The sequence below is a fragment of the Equus przewalskii genome, chromosome 2 (genome assembly GCF_037783145.1).
Source record: "Equus przewalskii isolate Varuska chromosome 2, EquPr2, whole genome shotgun sequence".
Classification (NCBI taxonomy): Eukaryota; Metazoa; Chordata; class Mammalia; order Perissodactyla; family Equidae; genus Equus; species Equus przewalskii.
In genome coordinates, this window is record NC_091832.1 from 1,905,379 (window position 1) to 1,930,177 (window position 24,799).

General features: G+C 43.6%; 1 protein-coding gene across 5 annotated transcripts in view; it reads left to right on the plus strand.

The window, feature by feature from the left end:
* DAB1 (DAB adaptor protein 1) overlaps positions 1–24,799 on the plus strand; it is a 1,091,055-nt gene that overhangs the window by 250,544 nt on the left and 815,712 nt on the right. The gene's annotated exons all lie outside the window — the stretch shown is intronic.

Here is a 24,799-nt window from a genome sequence, read left to right on the forward strand (position 1 = left end):
TCGCCTTCTCCTCTGTGTGTGTATGTGTGCGTCAAATCTCCCTCTGCCTCTCTCTTAGTGGAAGGTGTGTGATAAATTTAGGGCCCACATGGATAATCCAGAATAATATCCCTATCTCAAGATCCTTAACTTAACCCCATGTGCAAAGACCCTTTTTCAAACAAAGACAACCTTTATAGGTTCCAGGGAGTAGGAACTGTCTACACTGAGGTATATACAGTGCAGAGAGGAGTGCAGATTATAGCTCAGTGGGGTGTGTGTGTGTGCATGCACACACGTCACACATACACTTGGCTGTCTAGGACTGTGTGTGAATGTGTGGGCCTCTCCTCTCCTCTGTCCCCACACCAAGAGACACTGCCAGTCACTTGGTTGCTGCTGAGAAAGTGTTTGTAACAACGTAAGTGTTTCTTGCTTTCCCTTAAAATCCAGGTGAGCTGTAGCTCCTGAGGCCGTCCCAAGAGGAGGCCTCCTGTTTGGATTTTGTAACTGGTTATGCTTACTTTTACCCTTTGGGGCGACTATTTTAATTTTGAAAGTGTTTTAGAGTTTTTTCCTAACATCTAAGTTTATAAAGCCCCCTTTAAAGTAAAAAAATGATGTGCCTGCCCCCTACTACCATGAGAATGGTTGTGTGTGCTTCGTGCCCATTGATTGAGAATTATACACGAATGAAAAGTTAATATCAATTTGCTTATGCTTTTGAATAAAGGTATACTTTATTAATTAATCCCAATGGCATCTACCGACACTTAAAAATGCTTCTACCTGCATATATGTGATGTTGTTTTCAAGTGATAGATGTTCAGTGTGTGTATTTTCATGATGCTTTCAAATAACTCTAAAAACCCTTGGGGGATCTGTAGCCCACAATTTGGGAGATAATATAGTGGAAGTGAGATTCACAAACTGGTAGCCTACAACCCAATTTGAGTAGCAGATGTGTCTGGATTGGCACAGATTATTATTACTGTATCGTTAAGACATAATGCCTTTAGGGGGACCTGCGCTCTCCTAGGGTTCTGGTCCCAGCACCCGCAATTTTACTAAACCTGCCTGCTTCACTCCTTCACAGCCTACTTGGCTCTTGAAGACATTTGATTTGTGATTCCTTTGTATAAAATGATTATATTCCTTTGACAGAATGCAGCTATCTACAATTGGTAACGTACTTTGATATTTCTGACCTCATTTTAGCTTCATAACCCCCACCCCCACCATGTGATAGAGATGAGATGACATCATTCCTATCCTAAAGATGGGTTATCTGAGACTTAATAGCTTTAACAACTTGCCCAGTGTCTCCCACCCGATAAGTGGAATTGCTGGATCTGGAATCTCGGCCTCCTGACTCCTAGAAAGATGCTCTTTTCCTCACATTACACTGTCTTCCCTGTAATTTGCCTGAATGCTAGATAAGCCAGCTGTTACAGTCATTGGATAGCCTTCAAAATCAGATCTGAAGAAACAGGAGTAAGCAGCTGACCTTCAACAGAAGCATGGGAGTAAATCTGCCCATTTCAGTTCAAGACACACGTAAGTGAGGAGAGGTAATATTCAGGAAAGCAGATACAGGAGTTTGTAAACAATAGAAACTTCTATCCAAGCCAAGAGAAAAGCAGAGACTGTTAAAGGCAGAGAGCAAAGAGTAGAAAAAATACAGTTGAAGAAGCCAGTAGATCTAAGCCTTGACCTGCACTGCCTAGAGAAAAGTCACCCCTCAGAGCATCTGTTCCGTTCCGTTCTTCATCTTTAAATAGAGACCATCATATGAAACCACTTCCTTGGGTTGCCATCATGGGGATCAAACAGAGGCAAAAAATGTTCTGAAAACAATACAATGAATAATAACTCTATGGTCCGAAGCCCAGAGGCTTTCAGATAACTTTTTTTCCTCCATGGGGAATTAATTTTCAATCTATGTGGTCACTGAAGTTTTTCTTGTCTCTCATAGAAAATTGCGGGTTTCTTGGGAGGCCCTAGATCTCTGTGACAGACCTCAAGGACAAAGATAATTTGAAAATTGCATGGTGAGTTTCCATAAAGAACATTGGGCCAGACGTCTCATACATCCAAGTTCCTGATGGATAAAGAAGTGCAATGTTTACTTTAGGCAGTTAGGCTCTAGGAGGCTGGATGTGAAAGTAAACGACTGTTTCAGTCCGTTGGAGCTGCTGTAACAAATTACCATAGACTGGGCGGCTTAAACAACAAACGTTATTTCTCACTGTCCTGGAGGCTGGGAAGTCCAAGACCAAGATGCTGACAGATTCAGCTGGTGAGAGCCCACCTGCTGGCTCTAGATGGTTCATCTTGCTGTGTCCTCACACGTCCTAAGGAGCGAGGGAGCTATCTGTGATCTCTTTTATATGGTACTAATCCTAGAGCCCTCATGACCTAATCACCTCTCAGAGGCGCCACCTCCAAATACCATCACAATGAGGAGGAGGCTTCAACATATGGGGCCACAAACATTCAGTCTATAGCAGTAACAATGGGCTTTGGATTTGAAAAGACGGTATTTCTTGCTCGTGTTGAGTAAGCACCAGCTTTCCCCAGTATCTTCTGAGTAGTCTATTGATTTTAGCTGAAATGCTCTCCAAAGGTGACAGGTCACCAGCAAGGATAGAATTCCTCAAATGCCATAGATATCCTTTTTTATGCTCTGTTTTCTAGATTCGATTTTGGCTTCAGAACATCTCGGCAGGAGCTTTGGGAAAATCAGCGAAGGGCCTGGTGGGATTTTCTGAAGTTGCCTGGGTTTATGGCTGATCCAACTGGCTAAGCTAAACCTCTGAAGGAGAGGCGCATGAGTGGCTGTGATATTCTCTGCTCACACGTTTTGGACTGCTTCTGAAGCAAAGCTCTCTCACCTCTAGTTGGAATCTATTTTTCTGTGCACTATTAGGATTTATTGACTATGACCCTAAAAGCACAAAACTGATCTAAAATAGAAAGGTAGTAAAGCCCCGCTTTTCCAGAATCCAACCAGGCAGAAAGGTAACTAGACAGAATCTTGCTTTCAGAGATGTTCTATGAGGATCGTTGATTCCATTGCAAGAATTAAATGAGACGATGTATTTTTAAATACCTGTAATTTTCTCTGTGAGGAAGCAGTTTCTAACCTATCTTAGAATGAGGGCTCCTTTTTTGACATTGATAAGTTTTGTGATGCATGGTAATAGTTTTACTTTGGTATCTATTAGATGAGAAGGGACATGAGGACTAAAAGCTACAGAGAATAGCACAGTCCCATTTTTAAATGAACTCAGATGTTAAGTAGATACAAATGTTACATAAAGACACACACATATTAACATTTATGGAGCTACACACATACATTTGAAAAATATTAATTTATATATCGCCAAGACATTATTTTTTCAATTTACAGACAATATTTGGTGGGTATACAGATTCTTGAACTCCCTGTAAAAATTTTATGACTCTTCTGGGCTCTGTTGCCCGCTGGTTGAGAAATACTGAATTCTTAAATTAGTTTTGCTAACGCTGAAAAGTGAACATCCTTATACAATATGTGTGATGATTAGGTGACCAAATTATTCAGTTTATTCCTCAATTATTCCAGATACACAAGAATGATAGAGAAAAGTTTAACAATTTATATGTGTCATTTCTTTGCCTCTGATCAGCCAACATTTTAACAGTAGACAACTGACACAACAGTTACAACACTGGAAGGTGTTTTAAAGATGGGAGGTCCTATAATACAGTGGAAGAAATCAGAAAGACCTGGATCCGTGGCTTCTTGGGTTCCACTGTTTCCAAGTTGTGTGTCTTTGAGGAAATTAGGCTTTCTAAATTGCAGTTTCCTGATTTGAAATCTGGGCATAAAAATACCTACTTCACAGCATTGTTGTGCAGCTCTGCATATGGCAGGCATTTGACAAATAGTAGCTATAATCTAATCTACTCCCCATTTTACAGATAAGAAAATTAAGGTCGGAAAGACTGACACTTTAAGGAGACAAAAAAACTAGTTCATGGCAGTGCAAAACAAAGACCTCCTGCCTCATACATCTGTGCTCTACCACAACTTCAAAATCTGTACTTCCCGCTTCCTACATTCGAAACATTCAGACAAGTTTTCCAGGCTGGAATTGGCAATGGGGTAACAGGCAGAGGTTTGTTTTTTAAAAAAGATGAGAGGAAAACTTGCGGAAGCTTTTATCCGGATTCTCAGAATGGTTTTCGTTAAGCGCTACTTTGTCCCAGGAACTCAAAGGTGGGTTTCTGCTACTCCTGCCTTCTCTGATTCTTTTACCACTTGGAAAGCCCTGACGTTCACAACTAATTAAGGAGGGATGGAAAAAAAATTATACCTCTGTTGATGTTATTGTTTTAATCTATCTCAAAAGCTTCTTAACAGCAAGGCAACGAGCAGTAGACTGAGAGTGAGTTCTCTCTGACAGAGAGGGCACAGGAGACCCTAGAATGATTTCCATGAACCCATTACAGTTTCATTCAGTGATATTTGTACTTTCTGTTGTTACAGATTCACACACACACACACACACATTCACATACTCTTTGAGATAAAATTCCAAGATCTGCTGAGTTTCAAGACAGCAGGGAGCCCCAGAAAAGAATAAAATATCATTTGTACTGTGTACTTATTATATGTCCTGAACCATGTTTTCTCTTTCATTTTCTCATTTAATCACCACAACAAGCATGTGTCCCCATTTTACATAAAGTAATACTAAGACTTTATGAAATTAAGATCACATAGCTAATAAGTGTCGGAGCTGGGATTCAAAAGCATATCTTTATCATCTTCATTATAATCAATTGTTATAACTGTCATTCATCATATTCATTAAAATGCCTAACATTTATTGAGTATTTACTACCAATTGAGCCCTCTTCGAAGTACTTTAGATAAATTAACTTATTTAAATATACTTTATATGTATTTAACCAGTTTATTCCTCATAAAAACCTTCTAAGGTGGGTATTATTATTGTTCCCAAATTTTACCAATGTGATGAAGCTGAAAACCCAGTTAGTTTAATTCCAGAAACTGCACTCTTAACCACACTGCTCAGTTTGAATCCAAACCAGGTATTTTCAACTCTACTCCTTGGTGCCTTAGGACTTTCAGTTCTGGGAGGTCATTCAGAAGCCTCATGGGAAGTAGGGAGCACATCTGCTTGAGAATATGGTCCAATTAAGGTAATCCTAAGTAGGAATCCTCGAAGCTATTATGACAGCATTCATCACAGCCTCGACAGTGGACAATATAGTGGACAATAGTAGATACTGTTCAGGATCAAACACGTGAGCATTAGTAGGTCATCTGGGTCCCTTGCTGCTTAACAAAGCAATACATATTCTAATGTGATTTAGCAGTGTGACCAAGCCTTAAGGAAAGGCCTAAGGTGGCCCACACCTAGGACAATGCTAATTAATAGGTACCGGATGAGGCAATACAAATCAGCACCTAGGACAGCTCCAGTGGCACGGCGGCTCCCAAACAGAGCTGAATTGCGATTGGCAGCGTTGTGCTGTGCAATTGGCCCTGCCCTAAAGCTAAAGCTTTAAAAGCTCTTGACGTCTTTGTCCTGGACTTAAAACAGTGGTTACTCACCTTCTTTGTGCATATAGTGGCCTAAAATAGCAACAATGTGTTATTTCTCACGATTTTGTAAGTTGGCTGGGCAGATCCTCTGCTGGTTTCCCCCAGCTCACTCATGCAGCTATGTTCAGCTGGAGGGTTCAGCTGAGTTGAAAGGTTGAAGATGGCTTCAGTCACATGGCTGGTAGGTGGTGCTAGATTTTGGCTGGGCTGGCTCGTTTCTTCTCCATGTGGTTTCTTATCCTACAGTCAGCCACGCCAGCTTCCTTACATGAAGGTGATAAGGCAAAATTACTCCTCTTGAGATCTAGTCTCCAGAACTCAAAAAAAGTCAGTTCACCATATTATAATGGTCAAGACAAGTGGCAAGTCCATCACATATTCAAGAGGTCAGAATATTGACTCCACCTCTTAATGAGATAAACTGCAAAGAGTTTGCAGCCATGTTTAATTTATCACAGCCTTCCCAAAATAACTGGTCAAGATAGGCCACAGTGAGAAATACCAAAGATCTTCCTTGGTTCTTTAATACAATCCCACCCTATCACATTCTCCATATAACACTGTTATGTTTTGTATGTGTCTCTATCATAATACTAATTCGTTTGTGCATCGAATAAGCAATTACTGAAGATCATTTGTGAGCCAGGCTGCTGGAGATGGTTTGTAGGTTTTCAGTAAATGTTGGATGGAGAGATGAATAGACTTCCAAATTGTGCATGCTGTATTCTTTCCTCTATGAGTGTCTCCAGTTTATGTTATCTGAGCCATGTGGCTGAGAACAATGATAGGAAATAATAATCAACAACATTTATCTAAAGCTCACTACATGCCAGAAACTATTAATTTTACATATTTATTTCATGTATCATATTGATTTTACATTTGAGGAACCAAGAGTTGAGAGACTTGAATTAGATTGCCCAAGATGATACACCTATTAGAACTTGAACTCAGGACTGTCTGATTCCTAAGGCCATATTCTTGATGATTGAATTCAGTTCAACCAACCCTATTGCCTTTCTGCATTCTTTTCTGAAAGAAAAGTTTACAAGTTCATGTGAAAGGAAACTTACTTGAGATAAACATTGCCATCCACTACTGAATAAAGTAGAAGGAAACTCAATGCTCTCCAAGATCTGACTTCAAACTGCTTTTCTTGCCTCATTTCCTACTTTGCCTATCTATAGATTCCATATTCATAACACATTACTCACTCTTCCTATGATATGGCCTCCACTACCATAGCCCTTTGTCTTTGCTGATAATGTTCCCTTCATTCTTCACACACTGAAATTTTTCTTGGTGTTTATAGATAGTTAAAGTAACTCTTCTTCGGTAAAACATTCTTTGTACTCCTCCAGTTACCGTTAACTACCTTTTGTCAATGTTTCTCCAGCGAATAAGCTATGCCTTTATTTAGTCTGAGTCTATCCCAGTTCAACGTTTACAGTGAACTCCTTCCTGCCTCCATCTCTGCTCCCTTCTTCCCATTTTTTTACAATAAATCTCACATTTCTGCTCTGTCCCAGGTACAATGCTATAGCCTAGCATTATAGAAATAATTAAGACATTGACCCTACCCTCAGGAACCTCGCAGTGTTCAGTACAGAGAAGCCATTGAGTAAGCACTAAACATGTAAATGAAGGAGCTTGCCTGAGGGGGGAGTCAGCGGTGTAAACAATTACCATATCAATTGTCTACTAGAAATATGGGCAGTGCCTCACCTACAGACACTTAGTAAATATTCTTCATTTATTTACTCTCTATAACAAGACAGGCCTAGGTTCAAATCCTAATCTTACTCTCTCAATAACTTTGAGCAGGTCACTTTAACTTTCTGATGCTAGGTTATCATATCTGTCAAACAGCCAATAATACTGACCTTACAGGGTCTCTGTGAAAATTAAATATGCAGCAAACGCCGACAGTAAGAGCTCAATATATTTTAGCATTCTAAACTCCTCCCTAACTGAATTCCAGAAGGAATATGTAGCAATTCAAAATACATTGTTGGATGGATGGATGAATGAGTGAATGAATAAGTGAATGAATGAGGCAAGGCTTGAGTGGAGTAAAACTCCAAGGCATGATGACACAGACAGGGGCAAGAGGGCATCACTTCCCTCTGTGGGTGCTCTAAGCCCCCAAAGCTCTGGAACATGCCCTCTTCTGCTACCCCTACCTCCTCTGCAGAGGCTGTGCCACTGCTTCTCCCCTTCACAGGGGGCCCAAGCAGCTTGCCTTTCTTCTCTTTGTGTGTTGGGGATATGTGATTTTACTGTCAGCATGGTGTTTCTAATGAAAGGCAAATAGTGTCCAATGTGACTTGGAAAAAAACGTACAAACAACAACAAAATTATATGTTCTTTTTTCCTGTAGTGTTCGCAGGGAGACTATGTGACTTGTTTGCTGTCAATACAGCTTATAATGACATGGTGCACGGAAGCACTGCCAAGTGTGTGCGGCATTCATTATACGCATGTATTAAATGTAATGTGATATGAGTTTGGCAGCAGAGCAGATGAGAGCTGCCCTGGGGCTAATTTGGAGTTACAGCACCTCTTCCCATGGGGTGATTAAGGGGGAGAGGGAATGTGGGCAGCGGCATGGGTGTGTGGCGGGGTGTCTAGGATTTTCAGGACTGACTCTGGGTTAGGTTGAGAGACAATGTTAAAGCTCAAAGGGTCCTTAAAGATATATCTTCTTTCAGCAACAATAACAAAAACATCATTTAATAACCAATTCTTGAGCTGCTACTAAGTGCCAGGCTTGTAACAGACCCTGGGAATAAGATGTTTCACCAGCCTTCAGGAAGTTCACAGGTTAGTAGCAGAGAGAAGCAAGTGGACAGAAAATGATGACACACCATGATGAATGCAGTAAAGTTGATAAAGGCTGAAGCTGATATCAAACTACAGAGGAGGATACGTCAACCAGCCTGATGTCACTTCTGAGATGCCTTCCCTGACCCCTCCTAGAAGACCAGGCCACCCTCTCCTATGATCTCATGGCACCCTGGGCTTTTCCTTCATCGCGTTTGTTGTGTGTGTGCTAATTTCACCAATGTCTGGCTTCTAGACTCTGAGCCCCGTGAAGGTAGGGATCTCATTTATTTTGCTTATCTTATATCTCCAGCACCCAGCACGGTATCTGGCACATAGTAAATGCTTCAATGATATTTGTGGTTGAATGAATGAGTACTGTCATATATGAGTCATCTGGAAGGACTGGAAGAAACAAGCCAGGTAAAGAGGGCAAGGGGAAAGGTGGGCCAAAGGAAAGGGCACACAGCATGTATAAAGATATATGAAAATATGGAGATGAGAAAGTGCAGGACAAAATTGGGGGAAAGGCAATAGGAGTGGGCTGTTGGGATTCTTTACCATATCATTCACGTTTTCTCTAGTAAGGCAAACACTTAGGTGAGAGGCCAGACATCACTGGGCCTCTGGGAGGAAACATACAAGAAACACTGGACTCGATGGAGATGTCATTTGGGAGGCAGATGGGAGACGAACAAACATTTGGTGATGAGCTAGGCGGTAAAGGCACTGGTGTGGCTGTTGAATCAAACCATGTCAGAAGGAGAGTTTAGCTAAAGAATGTTTAAGAAGTTCTTCTCTAAGTGGCGAGATACTAGTAGGAAGGGACATAGCGATTGCCTAGTTGATGAAGCTTATGGGAGGAAATGGCTGGACAGAATCCTTCTAAATGAAAAGGTCTCGTTAAACACACATTCATACCCATGGAAAAAATAGGAGGAATAATATAACAGTGACTAATGTTTTCTGAGAAATTATTGTATGCCAGGAAGGAGCAGTGATAATAAGCTTCCATATGTTATCATATTCAATATTCACGACACAACCATAAGAACGGCACTGTGAAGAACTCACTGAAAGATTAAATGAGGAGACCCAGCAAAGTTAAGCAACTTGCTCAAGGTCGTCCAGCCAAGCACAGGCATAGCCAGGACTGAAATGGAGATCGTTTGACTTCTGAATCGACTCTTTTAACTACCAAGTTAAAGCAGGCTTTAAGACAGCCACGAGGGACTGAGTCCTCCATTGTCTGGATTCAAATCTAAGCCCACTTGGCCTCTGCATCTTATGAACTCAGCATTAAGACTATGTCTTGCCCATCTATTGTCCTTTCAGATGAAAGAATTTGGGTCCAAGTCCCAGTTCTTTGTGAACTTCTGACATGCTTGTTATCATATCAACCCTCACGAATTTGGAAATTTACAGAAGTTTTAGGAAGTGACTCTTGAAAATACTCAGGTCTACTCTGGTTCAGCGTGACTGGAGGGTAGGGAATTCAGTTGCCCAGAGACAATGCAGGGGATGGGTGAGTCAGATCACGGGAAGCCTGATGTGTCAGAGAGAAGAGGCTGACCCAATTGGTACTTTCAAAAAGGTAGAAATCGAAAACTTCAGAGGTTAAGGGCTTTCCGCAGTACTTTGTAAAAACGATATGCATATATGTATGTGTATGTATATGCACATGTATATAATATGTATAATATATAAACATATAAATTATATATACATACACATGTATACAAACATATGTGTTATATATTATAACACACATATTGTATATGCACTCATTATATATACACACGCATACATGCATATATACACATACGTGTATTATCATAATTAAAAATATATAAATATACGTATATACATATTTACCTTGACTTGTACCAGCTAAACTTTACTGAACCCTTTGTACCTTCTATGCTGAGTCTTCACAAGCATTATGTCATTGAATCTTCACAACAGCCTGAGGAAGTAATTGCTATTATCTTCATTTTTATAATGAGAAAAACAAGGTTCAGAGAAGTTAAGCCACTTGCTGAGGCCACAGTATTAGTGACTGGCTGAGTCAGTATTTGGTCCCTAGTCTGTCCGACTCCTCCAGGCCTAGTCCATTAACAGTCACGTGACTCTCTCTCTTACCTGCTGCTACCTATTTATAGAGAGCTCTGCAAGCAGGTTCCTCTGTGAGCTGGCTCCTGGAGAGCTCCTAAGGGTCAAGGCTGGAGTCTAATTGTCTGTGTCTCCATGCCTTAGCCCCAGCCATGTCAGCACCTGTGAATGTTTGCGGAGTAAATGAAGGAGAAAATTGCCTCAGTGTACCTGGATGTTGAGTGATGGAGCCGGGCTAGAACCAGACTCTCTGAGCAGAGCACGAAGGATCTCTGTTCAGCTTCCAACAATCTCTTCCTCTGAAATCTAGCACTTACAGCCATTTCCTCTTTCTGGGTAAGTCAGCAGATGCAGATACAAAGTCCCATGTCATCTTTTACACTATCATATTTCTTAGTATTTCTTAGTATTTAACGCTTGCGTGGATTTCCCTTTTTGCGAGTTTCCTTCTCTCTTACTGTACCATAAGCTCCTCAGGAATTAAAGGGAGATAAAGGAAATTCACATGTGCTGAGCCTGTATATCATGCTGAACGCTATATCAAGGCCATCACGTGCATGAGTTTATTTGATCTTCATGATAATTCTTAGAAACAGTTGCTATCTGCCTTTTACAGGCGAGCCAGTTTGGGCTCAGAGAGTAATATAATTTGAGTGATAACACACAGCAAGAATGCAGCAGAGCTGAGAATCAAACCTAGTTCTTTCTGACTCCAAAGCCCATGATATGGGCACTGACTGTGCCACCTTAGCCCTAGTTGCCACATGGCCCAAGCTTTCTCTGCCAGAGACGCTCCCTACCCTCCTCGCCTCCACGCCTCCTCTGTGGCAGGGCCTGATGGCAGCAAGCCCGGGCAGCACGGAGGGCTGTAGCAAAGTGCGCTCTGGCATCTCAGAGTGCGGCACAAGGTATGCCAGTGAGAGAACAGTTGGTGAACAGTTGGCGAATGGATATTTTTATGCAAGGGTTGCCTAGAGAGAGCGGGGAAACAAGTGAAAAAAACTGTTTATAAAGAAGCCACAATTAATAAGCTCTTTGTTAGCTTTTTGGATTAGATTTTCAAGTCCACTGCTTTGGGTTTGAAAGGGAACAGAACGGTCCCTGAGGAGCCGAGCTCCCCAGCTTCTGAAGCATGAAGGCGTTAGGAAACCAATCCAAGCTTGAGTGTGTTGAGGATTTCAATTATTCAGCAAGGAGTACAAAGATGCTCTGCATTCCTTTGGACAGCTTCTCATCCGAGTTGTTTATATTGTGGCATGCACAGTGTGTGGGGGGGGGGGACTTAAGAACTATAAGATGACAAAGGAGGGAAAAAAGGAAAAGGAAAAGAGATCAGAGGATATCTGAGAGAAGTGTAACCACTCTAATCCCTTGCCTAGCATTTTACATTCCTCTCTGGGCCTCAATGTTCCCATCTGTAAAATGGGAATAATAATATCTATCAAAGTGGCTATTGTGAGCCTGTGAAAAAGGCCCTGTAAACCTTAAAATCATTTAGAAATAAGAATATCAGTTTTTGTAGGGCACTTTTTAAAATAAAATCCTCCACTTCCTTTATCTCTTTTTGCACATAAGTTTATCTTGTAAGCATTTGTAATACTTATGATAATAATAGCTGCCATTTGTGGAGCGCTTAGAATGTGCCAGATCCATATTTTGCTATATTTGACCGTTGCAAGGACCCTATGAGGTGGTCCCACTTTTCAATAGAAGTGGGAGCACAGAGAGGTTAAGTAATGTAACCAAGGCCAGTAAGGAGCGGCATCAGCGCTCAGAGACCACTCTGGAGTGGGCAAGTTGGTCCAGAGTGTGAGCACTAACCACTCTGCTGTGTGCCAGGAGCCCCACAGCCATCCAAAGAGCTGGCACAGGGACAGGTATCCTGTAGGTTGAATTGTGTCCCTCCAGCCCCCCAAATATGTTGAAGATCTAACCCTCAGTATTTTATTTGGAGATAGGATCTTTGCAGAGTAATCAAATTAAAATGAGGTCATTAGGTTGGGCCCTAATCCAGTTTAACTGTGTCCTTATAAAAGGGGATATTTGGAGAGACAGATAGGCACAGAGGGAAGAGACACAGGGAGAAGACAACCATGTACAAGCCAAGGAGAGAGGCCTGGAACATAGCCTTCCCTCACAGCCCTTGGAAGGAACCAACCCTGCTAACACCTTGATATCGGACTTCTGGTCTTCAGAACCATGAGACGATAAGTTTCTGGTGTTTAAGCCACCCAGTTGGTGACACTTTTTTATAGGAGCCCTAGCCAACTAACGCATCTTCCTAACCACTTTTCTGCATGAGACACTTCCTCTGGAGGAGGGAGAGACTAAGGTGACTTGCTCAGATTGGTAAGCGGGATTGCTGAGATTTGCGCCCGTTCCCCCTTCCACTCCTGCACACGGATTGCTGGGAAAAAAGCTCTTTGGGGGTGGAGTTTCTCTTGGCTTTGTTCACTGCTGTGTCCCAGAATTTACATCAGTGCCTGGAATATTGTAAACCGACACTTACTGAAGGAATGAATGTTCTTTCTCCCAACTCAGAGCGTCACAACTAGGTTAAGATGATAAAAAACAAAACAAGCACATCACCTCGGATCAAGACTTCCAACAACTCATAGTAATGGTCACAAAAAAGTGCTTCATGCTTTGTATTCAAATACTCTTCCCACAGTCAGACACAATTATGAACAAGTTTTCAAACAAACTCTTGGAAGTCTTATTTCATAGACTTGTCAGGTACAAAACTTCTAAGGTCCTAATTAATATTTATATTTGGAAACCATTGACTCACGTGACTTCCTCCCTTTCTGGTTTCTGCACATGTGGCAGTGTCATCAGACATCTTCCTTTCTGTCTCATCGCCACTCCTTGGTTTTCCTTTACTGGTTATTCCTCATTCCTCCAAACTCTAAATTCTGGAGTGCTCCAGGACTCACTTTTCTCAGTCTAGACTCACTGCTTTGGCAGACCTGTCCTGTCGTGTGGCTTTAAATGCTATCTATGTGCTGACAATACCCAAATGTATATCTCCTACCTAGACTCCTATGCCAAACTCCAGACTCGTAGATCCAGTAATCTACATAATATTTCCACTCGGATGCCTAATACACATCTCCGAGTCAATATGTTCTAAACGAAACTCCTGATTTCTTCTCTTACCTCAAGTAAAATACTGCTCCACCTGTCTTAACAAATGCAGCTTTATCCCGTTCCCCTTTCGTTGCTTAGGCTCAAACCTTGAGTCTTGCTTGACTCCTCATTTTCTCTCGCACCAGGTATCCAGTCATTCAGCTAATCTCATTGGTGTTACTTACAAAATGTGTTTCGAATTTGACCATGGCCATGTGTAACCTCCACTGCTGCCACCATCTTCTTCGCCTGGATTATTGCAAAGCTTCTTAACTGGTCTTCCTTTGTTCACTCATGTCCCCATGTAATCCCTTCTCCACGCACTTTCCTGGGCAATTCCATTAAAATGTAAGTCAAGTCCATAGTCTTCTGTCCAGAATCTTCCAGCAGTTCTATCTGATTGAGCTCCCCACCCACTACCTCTTTGACTTCATTTCCTCATTCACTGGATCACGTTCAATTTTATTTACGTTGACTATGATCAAGTTTGCAAAGAAACAAGAGTCTGGTGGACATAAGATTTTTCTGAGGGAGTAATCTCAGTTTAATCCTTTGAGTAAGCAACTCTCCTCCACATCCACTGTGCCAATGTTTTCTAAATATTGCTCCACAACTTATTAAAATATTCACTTCATTTGCATATATTTTTTCTCATTATCGTATCATTAGGAGGAGGAGGAGGAGCCAACCTAAAGGGGTACAAGTGCCGTTATAGCCTCTTATCTGTTTTGGTCAAACTTCGTCTGAGTGAGGCTTACCTCAGACTTATAGTTGAGGAAGGTGAGTGAGTTGCAGTCTCCTTCTTGTCTTGTCTGTTTTCTGAACTCGTGGGTCTGCTGGGTGTCTTCTCTCACATGCGTCCCCTCTCAATCCTTTCTACCCTGTTCCCTGCCCCGGGGGGCTGCTGTATGGAGTGTCTCAGTGGACTCCAGTGCCCTAAGGCTTCTGGATGAAGCGAGGAGGGAGGAGAGTGAGGTTAAGATGGTTTTTTCCTGGTTCCCTCCCTGTGAGATCACTTTGGGCTGGCTGTGTCCCAGATGCCACTAATCCTTTCGAGGGGGCTGCTCTGCGGAACTCTCTCTCATTTAGGGTTCTGATAATGGCTCTCTCCCACCCTTTCCCTCCACCGTGAGGGTGTTAACCTCCACTGTTATTGCCCCATCCTTTAGGGTCCCCTTCTCTTGCCTACACCTTCATAATTAGTCCTTCCTTGAGCTACTCTCATTTGAGTGTGCCACCAGTTTCTCCTTGGGACCCTGACAAATACACTGAGTGATCCATAAATGTGCCCCTGACTTACTACGTTTTATCTGTGACAGTTGGACATGATAAATTCTGTTCCTTTGACACGAAAGCTTCTTTTTCTGATCAGTACTTCTCAACCAAACAAGAAAAAGTCTATTTTGCCTTTGAGAGTGAGGTTCTGAAGCCGAACTGACCCATTTTGTAACCTTGAATTAGACAATAGCCACGTGTCTTAACTTCTTGGCATTTCCCTTTCTCCCAGATCTTGTACACTTTTAAATAGTATTTATATGATGTTACAGACTGGTGTGGTAGGCACATTTTAAACATTAATTCATATTCCTTCCTCTTCACCTTGGTGCATTTGTTTTTTAGCTTTCTTTTTCTGCTTCAGTGTGATTAATGCAGTACCTAAATTCAGTGGAGCTCGTGGAGTAGCACAGTGTGTAATTTGCAGTCGGATAATTTCCTCATCAGTGGGAGTTGCTTTGGTGCTAATTTGGGCTGTACTCTATTTCAGTCCTTTGTCTCATTTGTAAAGAGCATATTGTATTGTTCCAACTTCCACACTTTTCTTCATGAGTTTCGCATCGTGACTGAAAGTGAGACTAGAAAATCCATTCCACCCTCAGATCTGCTGATTTTAGGGCGTGTATACAAAATGGCACCATTATTAGGGAAAGTCTCCATGCACCAATTTCTGGAGAGAGAGCTCTTTCTCTGTTCTTCAGTGTTGCCTTCATGGGCACTCAGTGGAGACACTCTGGAAAGATCGCTGGACTAAGATTAACTGCGATCCCTGATTAACCTCAGCTACCCGACCTTCTGGGGCTAGAGTCTAGTTCATAACAAGCAAAGCCCCCCGGGTCTGCTCACAGCAACAGCGTAAAGAGAGATGGCTGAGGTGAAGCCGGAGAGGTTAAATCAGGAGGCAGAAGACCAGCCATGAGCCTTGAGAGAAACAGCACATTGGAGAGGCTGAAAGCTGGAGTGTTGAGCTCCAGAGCTCAAGCTGAAGGTGGAAATAGAGCAGACTGTAATCCTAAGGTAGAGTGCACGAAGAAAGTCTTCAAATATAGGGAAGGCAGCAGCAAAATAAGGCGTGGATATAAACCAGGGTCCATCCAGGAACAAACTGTATGAACACAGTCACCGTGCCTCCCTAAGGGAAAACTCGCGTGGTCCCGCCAAGTCAAAGACCAAAGCTGGACTCAGACCTTTGCCTCTCTGAGCCCCAGGGCTCATTTCAGTTGATAGGGGATAACATTCCCTGGCCTGTTTGTCACCCAGGTCTGTTGTAGGACAAAGTGAGATAATAGATGTGAAAGCATTTTGTAAACCACAAAGCGTTACACGAAAGTGAGGATCCAGCAGGCGTTTCACCATGTAGAGCAAAACTCTTCTCGAAGAGGCCACGTGCCCGGTCCGTTGGAGTCAAACCAATCCTGAACTCCATCTCCACAAGTGATGCATTAATTAGGAGAGAAACTATACTCAAAGGAATTTAAACAAAAAAGTCCACCAAAGGCAAACTGCAGGAAGGTTGGTGTGCGGCCGGGCTTGCAGGATGAGAGAAACCTGGTCTCCAGGCACAAACCCGCCTTGCTCCATGTGGTCTCTCCACTTCTTCCTGTGGTTCGGCTTCTCTGGGCCCCTATCACAGCTCAGCTTTCTACTAAAGGCTGAAACATGGTCCCTGCAGCTCCTAGACCGACCACTTCCCAGCATCACCACCCAAAAGGAATAGGCCCTCTCCCCTTACTTCCATTTCAGAAGATGCTGAGAGAACTTGTGCCGGCCTCGGTCACATGCCCATTCCATGACCAGGGCAAGGGTACTGTGATTAGTACTTCTGCATTCCTTGGATCAAGGAAGAAGCTGTTCCTCTACTATTCCTGGAAGGGAGGGTGCCAAGAGGACAGAAAAATAGATGACCACTACAAGCATCTAGATAACACTACATCCTGTAAACTAGGTCTTGAACACTAAGACATCTGGACTTTTTAGGATGGCCCCCCTTCCCCCACTGGAAGCACATCGGGAAAAGTACTGGTAGTGAATTAGTCAGGATACTGGCAGGGAATGCGGTATACTCAGAAGGGGGACCTAAGGGGGCTTTAGAGAAGGGACTATTTACAGAGGTGTGGGAAGGGTTAGGGAAAACCGGAAAGGGGTGGTGAAGTATCCAATGGCTATCACCAGGCGGAAACCATTTGTATTCCTTGGCCTGATAGGGAAAGGGTGGGGGGAGGGTTATCTGAACCCACTGAGACATGGAGCTGTAGGGGAGGGCCCGCCCCTGCAGACAGGAGCTGTGGCCTTCAGTACAGGGACCTGCAACTGGCAGATCAGTAGGAGAGGAGCTGGGGCACAGCCACCTTTCTCTCCTTCCACCTGCCTGCTCCATGCTGTGCCTCTCATTGGCCAATCTCAGCTAGAATCCAGAAGTCAAGGCGCCCAGCTTGACGCAGTCCTTAATAGTAAGATTCCCAGGACACAGAGCAAGGTGGAAAGGGATGGAAGGGCACCTGGAGGTGCAAACAGAGGCTATTGAGCACAAAGGCACAACTGCTTCCTTTGGCTCAAAAGACAGGCCTAGTCCGAGTCCACTCTGTAAGAGGAGACAATCTAAAAGAATCATGGGATTGTAGGGCTAGTTGGGGCTTTAGGGTCACTTAGACCGGGAAGTCACAAACTTGTCTATATCGAGCGTTCAGGTATGCTTTGCACGGCTGACATAACTTTAAACCCAAAAACCAAAACCAAGCAAACAATAGGCAAAAGACTCCTCAGATATTAACATCAACACCCTTAAGTACTTTCCATTGCCCCACAGTCGTCATCATTCCCTGTTGTCTAACACCTGCCGCTATACACAGTCATGTCTCCTAAAGTGTTTCATCTGAGGACCTGTGATAAGAAAAGTCAAACTTCTTCATTTTTTCAGATAAAGTAACTGGGTCTAGAAAGGAAAATCTGTTTGCCCATGGCTGCACAGCCTTGGTGGGAATTCTCTCTGTCTGCAAAGACAAAAATAGAAATGTATAAATAGGAGGAATGGATAAAAGAGGTGCTCGTCTACATAAGATGGGAGCCACCTTCGCACATGGGAGTGATGCTTATTTGAAGCATAGATTATGCAAGAAGTCTCCCTGCTCTGTGTGGCCCCAAGCAGGGGAACTAGGATCTTGGGGAAAAGTGATTATGGCGGGTGCAAGTCAGAGCTTGCAGACGACTCTTCAGAATCCACTGGCCTGGCTCTTCATCCTGCTTCCCATCTGTGCAGATGGGCCATTAACAGAAACTGACCCGCCCTTGGGTTGGACTCTATGAGCCCTCCTCCTGCTCTGTGAGTGGAGCTGATGCTGAGTTGAATTGGAATGAGAGGCATGTGTCTCCTTGGCTCTCTTTCCTGAATGATCTTAAATTTTATCCCATTCTCTTCTGGCGGCCTGTGGGTGGAGGCTTTATGTTGTCCTCCATTCAGAATCCCTCACTTTCCTCCCAGCGAGAATCTAGAAGTGAGTGTCCTCTCTTCGCCTTACTCATTCCTCTCAGATACTCACCGTCTTCTCCACTCAGACCAGGCTCTTCTCTGTCCCCACATGCCAGGCTTATTCCACCTCCACACATATCCTCAGGGTGGGTTTAGTTAGGACGTTGGTTCGGTTGTAATAACAGAGATCAAGCAGCAGCGGCTTAAGAAGGAAGATGTGGTGTTTTCTCGTGTAAAATTGGAGCCGTTGGGGGGCTGGCCCCGTGGCCGAGTGGTTAAGTTCGCGCGCTCCGCTGCAGGCGGCCCAGTGTTTCGTCAGTTCAAATCCTGGGCGCGGACATGGCGCTGCTCATCAGACCACGCTGAGGCAGCGTCCCACATGCCACAACTAGAAGAACCCACAACGAAGAATACACAACTATGTACCGGGGGGCTTTGGGGAGAAAAAGGAAAAAATAAAATCTTAAAAAAAAAAAAAAATTGGAGCCGTTGGGCTGTCTGGATGAGCAGGTGGCTGTGTTCCACAAGGTCACCAGGAGCACAGTTCCTTCCGTCCGCTTGCTTCATCATCCCCCTGTCTGCATGATCAAAGATGACTCTCCTCCGCCACTCCCCCATGGCAGTTCTCACAAAGCGGGTGGAAGACGTGAAGAACATACAAGTTCATCCTAGGAAGTGACCCACAGCAACACTTCTTGTCGTGTTCCATCATTCAGAACTTACTCTTGTGGTCACGCCCAGTGACAAAGAAGGCTGGAAGTAGAGTTTCTAGCTGGACAGCCACATGCCCAGTTAAATGGAAGAGGAGGTCTGTTAGTAAAAGGAGGAAGGGATGAATGGATGTTGGGAACCTGGGAGCACATTTTTCTAGGACGTATATTCCAACCAGAATGGCCTCCTTTTGCCCTCTGTGAAACCAAGACTCATCATCTTTCAGATACTAGTTTAAATCTGCCTCCAATTAAAACTTCCCAGGAGAGCCATCCTTCAAGACTGACTTCAGCATTCTAAAAGGACCAGGATGAATGTTGTGTCTGCACCCAAGGAATGCACAAACACTTGGTTCAAATGCTAAGCCACCCCCCAACCACCTTTGCCATTGTACCCCATTCAGCTAAGGGAAGGAATGATGCTATGAGCTAGCATTTACTGGGCACCTACCTACCAGATACTGTGCTCGCTGTGTAATGAGAATTACCTCATTTCATCATCACAATTGCCCTGTGAATTAGGTACTGTTGTCCAATTGCCAGATGAGGAAACTGATACTCTATGAAGTTACTTTCCCAAAGCTCTCCAGCTAGGAAGTGTCAGATTCAGAATTTAAACATAAAACCTCCGGCTCCAAGGTTTATTGTTCCTTTTATCACTTTGAAACTTTTCTATAAAGAGCTTTGCAATAGGGAAGCTTCAGAGAACTGAAACAACTGAGTAATTCAGTGTTGATACATTGGTCAGACTGGTAATTTGAATAAGATACACAAGGTAAAAAATTCCAGCCAATTTGTCCATTGTGCTAATTTAATTTTCTAGGGGAGTGTATGTTTCTTTGTGAATCAGGCTTCTCCTTCTCCCTGACAGGTTTTAAGAAAGCAATAAAGGGATTTATTTCTCTCCCCTGTTTTCATCCTTTCTCGATTCCTTCCATGATTCTCTCTTGGGGGAAAGGAGCAGATTGAAAACTGTGGTTATATATGCAACCATTAAAATAGATGCTCTGCCTATAAAAATGAGCTTGTGCCAGGGTCCAATAAATTACGTGCTAATGTGCCAGCTCCCCGGTCTGCAGGGCAATTGCAATCATTCTCCTCGTCAGAGTAGCGTGATTCTGGGCCTCGTCATTTGTTAGTTTCTTGACCCAGCACAGCTGAGGACTTCATCTGCATTCAGCTAGACAAACATTCTTGAGTACCACAAAGTGCCTGGTGAGGAGCTAGGAATTGCAGATCAGAAGTGGAGGAAACACAGGCCTTGCCTTCAGGGAGGTGAGAGTCCACAGGAGAACAAAACAAGGGAAACGACTGTAGTGCTATGAGGTTTGCCCAACAGGTGACGTGTGTCCAAGGTGCTCTGAGCTGAAATCAGGAGGAGCGGAAATGTCTGAGCTGAGTTTTGAAACACAGGAGCTAATCAGATGCAGGAAGAACCTTCCAGGCAGAGGGAACAGAGTACGCAAAGATAAAGAAGCATGAGACACGTCATTTTGGGGACCATAAGTGGATCAAGAATTTTGCTGTAAAAACTGATGATGTCAATTTAAGACCTTTTTTTGGTGGGTGATGGATTGGAGTGAGGGGGTTAAGCAGGAGAGTACTCATATTTATGTTTTAGAAATATCCCTCCAGGCAACGTCAAGAGGGCTTGGAGAAATCAGGGAGGCCTGTTGGAAAGCAGTTGCAATGACCAAAGATGAGAAACGGTGAAATGTAAGGTGTATGATGTCTGGGACATGAAGCTAGAGAGTAGCTATGGGAAAACAGTGGACATCTACTTAGGATTTACTGTGTGTGGGCACTGCCCTGTGTCACTGCAAGGAGGAAGATACTGTTATTGTCCCCATTTTCCAGATAAGAAAACACAGGTGTTGAACCAGAGCAAGGAATGGCAGAACCAGCATTTGAACCCAGTCTGGCCCTACACCTTCTTTCTAAGCTCTGTAGCGGCTGCTTTAATTTGATTTTCTTATTCAAATACTAGGCTTCCTAAGTTTCTCTCTGAAGGTCTTAAGACAAGCTGTCTGGCAGTGCATTAGGAAGAGGATGGATGGAACAGAGTTGGCATTTCACCCCTTCACTTGACTAGCTTGATATCCTTGAAAGCATGACAAGCTGCGTCCTCATCTGTGAAATGGAGATAATCATACACACGTCATAGGATTTCTCCGAGGATTAAGGGACAGTGTACATACAGTGTCTCCCACGGTGCCTGAAACTTAGCAAGCAGTTCTCAAGTACTAGTTTCTTTTTCCTTCCCTCCCCTTGGAGAATGCTGGCGCTTTTGCAACTCCTATTAAAGTTCTTTATAAAGACGTGAAAATTCTTAGGGTGCTGAAGCCAAGTGAACTCCAGCTGCCTGTAACACTATAGGTGAATCTTGGAAAACCAGCATTGGATGAGAAAAGCAATTCTCAGAGGACCACATGTGGTATGATTCCATTTTTATAAAAGCACAAAAACAACCCATTCTAAATAATGTATTGTTTGGAGATATGTGCATCTGTGGTAAATCGTTTTTTAGAAAGAAAAGGATTGCTTAACACAATGTTAAGGATGGTGATTGCTACTGGAGGGGAAGGCAGGGAGCCAGGATGAGCAGGGGCACATAGTTGGTGAACGGTAAAAGCAATGATGCATTCATGGTGAGTGCATGGATGTTCGTTTTATTATTTTTATCATTATTAATCTTTTGTAGGTATTAAATATTACATGTATTATATTTAAACAAATAGCAAAAGGGCAAGAGTATTCAAGGAGGTAGCCTAGGGTTCAACCTGGGTTGATTCAGAACCCAAACAAGGACTCAAGGCTCTATATCTTGGCTCTGCTTCCTCCAGGTTAGCAGCTTTCCTAATCTGGACTGTGGTGGCTCCCCTGGCAGCTCAGACTCAAGTCATTCTAGAAACCAGTCCAGCAAAAGCGAGCTCATCTACTTCCCCATCAGCATAAGTAAACGGTCCAAAACTGAGCCTCATCCGCCCTGACTGGTCTGCTGGTCATGTTCAATGCCGAATCACTCCCTGAGGCTAAGGCTTGCGTTGATTGGTCTAGTCCAGGTCATATGCTGGACTCCTGTGACCTGGGCTGGAATCAGCTTAACCCAAGGCACATTGGTAAAGAATGAGGGGAATGGCTGGCTGCTCCAAAGCCGAGTTAGGATGTTAATGCCACACCAAGGAGCAGATGCCAATGCCCACAGCAGCTATTTAAAATACCTTGTATTTTTATGATTACACAAGCAATGCATTTTTACTCTAGACATTTTTTTGAAGTTTAGAAAATAATAAAGACAAAAATAAAAGTCACCGGCAAGCTTACTACTCTGAGAAAACCAGTGTTGACTCTTGGACCTACGTCCTTCCAGTTTTTTTTCTGTGTGTTTGTTGCATTGGTGATTGTAAATTAACTATGTAACCTGTCTTCTTTTCACACGTAATGAATGCATCATTAGTGTTTTCACAGGCTGTTAAAACTCTGTGTGACTATTTCATTCATTTAGTTTTTATTTAATAGTCATCATCAAGCCCCTATCAAGTTGTAGGTGTTTGTTAAGAGTTTGAAATACTGAAATAAGTTGCACTTCTTGCCCTCAAGCTAAATTCATAGTCTACTACTGAGCAGTAGTCTGGAAAAAAAATATCTACATATGTGTATAGAGCAGAGCCTCCTACCCAAACAAGGGTTTCCAGGGATAAGCCTGAGTTTAGTCTCTGAAGAAGCGTAGGATTTTGGCAGTTAGGAAGCCGGTGAGAGTAGAGAAGGATCCAGGTGAAGAAGATGGGATAAGCAAGGACACAGAGGTGAGAAACATTGTGGTGCTTCTTGACCCAAAGTACAAGGCGCAGAGCGAAGAGAGAGGAAGCTGGAGCGGAGGGTGCTGGAGGGCCTTGTAAACCCTGCGGGAGGAGCTGGGCTTCTCAGAGGGAGGCCACAGTCTGCTGTAGTTTGGGAATGTGATCTGTGCTCCTGCTCAGGACACACCACTACCTGCATTGCCTTTCTTGCAGGTCCTCTGTGTGCCTCCCAGGCTACACAAGCTTTAAGGCAAAATAATGAGCTGCCCACTCCATAAAGCCTCCTGCCCGCGGCTAAGGCGAAGCCAGCTCCCTCCAGCCTCCATAGGCATTGACCTGTCCGTCTGCTGCCATCTCGGGCACCTTGGCGGTGGGTGTGCTAGAACTGTGTGTGAGAGTTCATTGTGTGCATACCTCTAGATTGTCCTCTTGAGACAGAAGGCATGCGGAAGGCCTTGTTTGAATCATCTTTGTGTCTCCTTCCATATCTGACACATGGAAGTGAGTCAGCTAAACACTAGGGAGTTGAACTATATATCAGCAGTTTTCAACTGAGAAGACTTTTTCCTCCACGAGACATTTGGCAAGGTCTGGAATTTTTTTTTTGTTGTGACTGGTAAGGGAGGTGCTACTGGGCGTCTACTGAGTAGACCCAGGGATGCTGGTAAACATCCTACAATGCACGAGATGGCTCCCACAACACAGAATTATCCAGTCCAAAATACCAATTGTTCCGAGGTTGAGAAAGCTTGAAATAGACTGAGTGAAGGGTAGGGGTGCTGTGTGTTTCTGGTCCTGGCTCTGTAGCTGTTTCCCTAGGTGACCTTGGGCAAGTGTGCTGTCTCTGGGTCTCAGGGCCATCAGCTGGAGGAAGTCTAGTATGGAGATCACATGCTGTGGAGTCAGATGAAGCTGGGCTCAAATTTTCACTCAACTCTCTACCACTTGTGAGGTCCTGGGCAAGTTATTCTTTATGCCTCTGTTTCCGCTTTTGTAAACAGGGGTTATGGGGTCTACCTTGGAAAAGTGTGAGATACTGAGATAATTTATGTAAAGCAAGACCCCTAGCACTTGAGACATGGAGGATTTTCAATAATCAGCCTTTCTATGACTCTACTCCCATTACTATTAGTAGAATAAAGGGCTTGGGAATTAATCCTAAAGTCTTTTCCAGCTTTAATAATCCAGGACTCTGATTTGTCTTCTCTGCACGTAAATGCCAAATGTTTTCACTCAGCTGGAACAAGGGTGGTGGCCAGGCATGTGGAGTAGATGGGATCCCAGCAAGTAATATACGGCACAGACCAGGAAACTTAAGGAAAATTTACTAAAGGGATTATTATAAAGGTGTGGGCGGGGTTTCCGGAAGCCAAGAAGGGGTAATGCAGACGCCGGGACTAGAGCTGTAAGTCTGAAGGAGTAAGGCAGGGAACAGTTGCTAGAATCCTTTTCCTCCTCCTCTGTCTCCTGCTGGTGCTGTCATTGTCTGAATCCAACAGGAAGCCAGAGGACAAAGAGCCTGTTGATGCAGCCTTTATGTCAATCTTTGAGGACACAGATCCTGGTAGAGAAAGTGGAGAGAGTGGATCTGAAAAGTCAAAGCAAATGTGATTTACAGCACGGTCTTAGCGTCTCTGGAGTCACAGGTTGCCTGGGGTTTGGGCACCGTGGCCTGCTGTCAGAGTCAACATGTCCGTACCTTAGCTCTCTGCAGGGGAAAGAAAGCTCCACATGTGGTTGTCTGCCCCACACTCGGTGCATCTCGCCCCCAGACTCGGGGGAAACACAGCTCCGTTGTGATAAAGGCTTCTGTGACTTCTTTGAGTAGTGCTTCCTCAAGGAAGAAAGAGCCACAGGGAATCTCCATGCTGGGAGGGGGAAA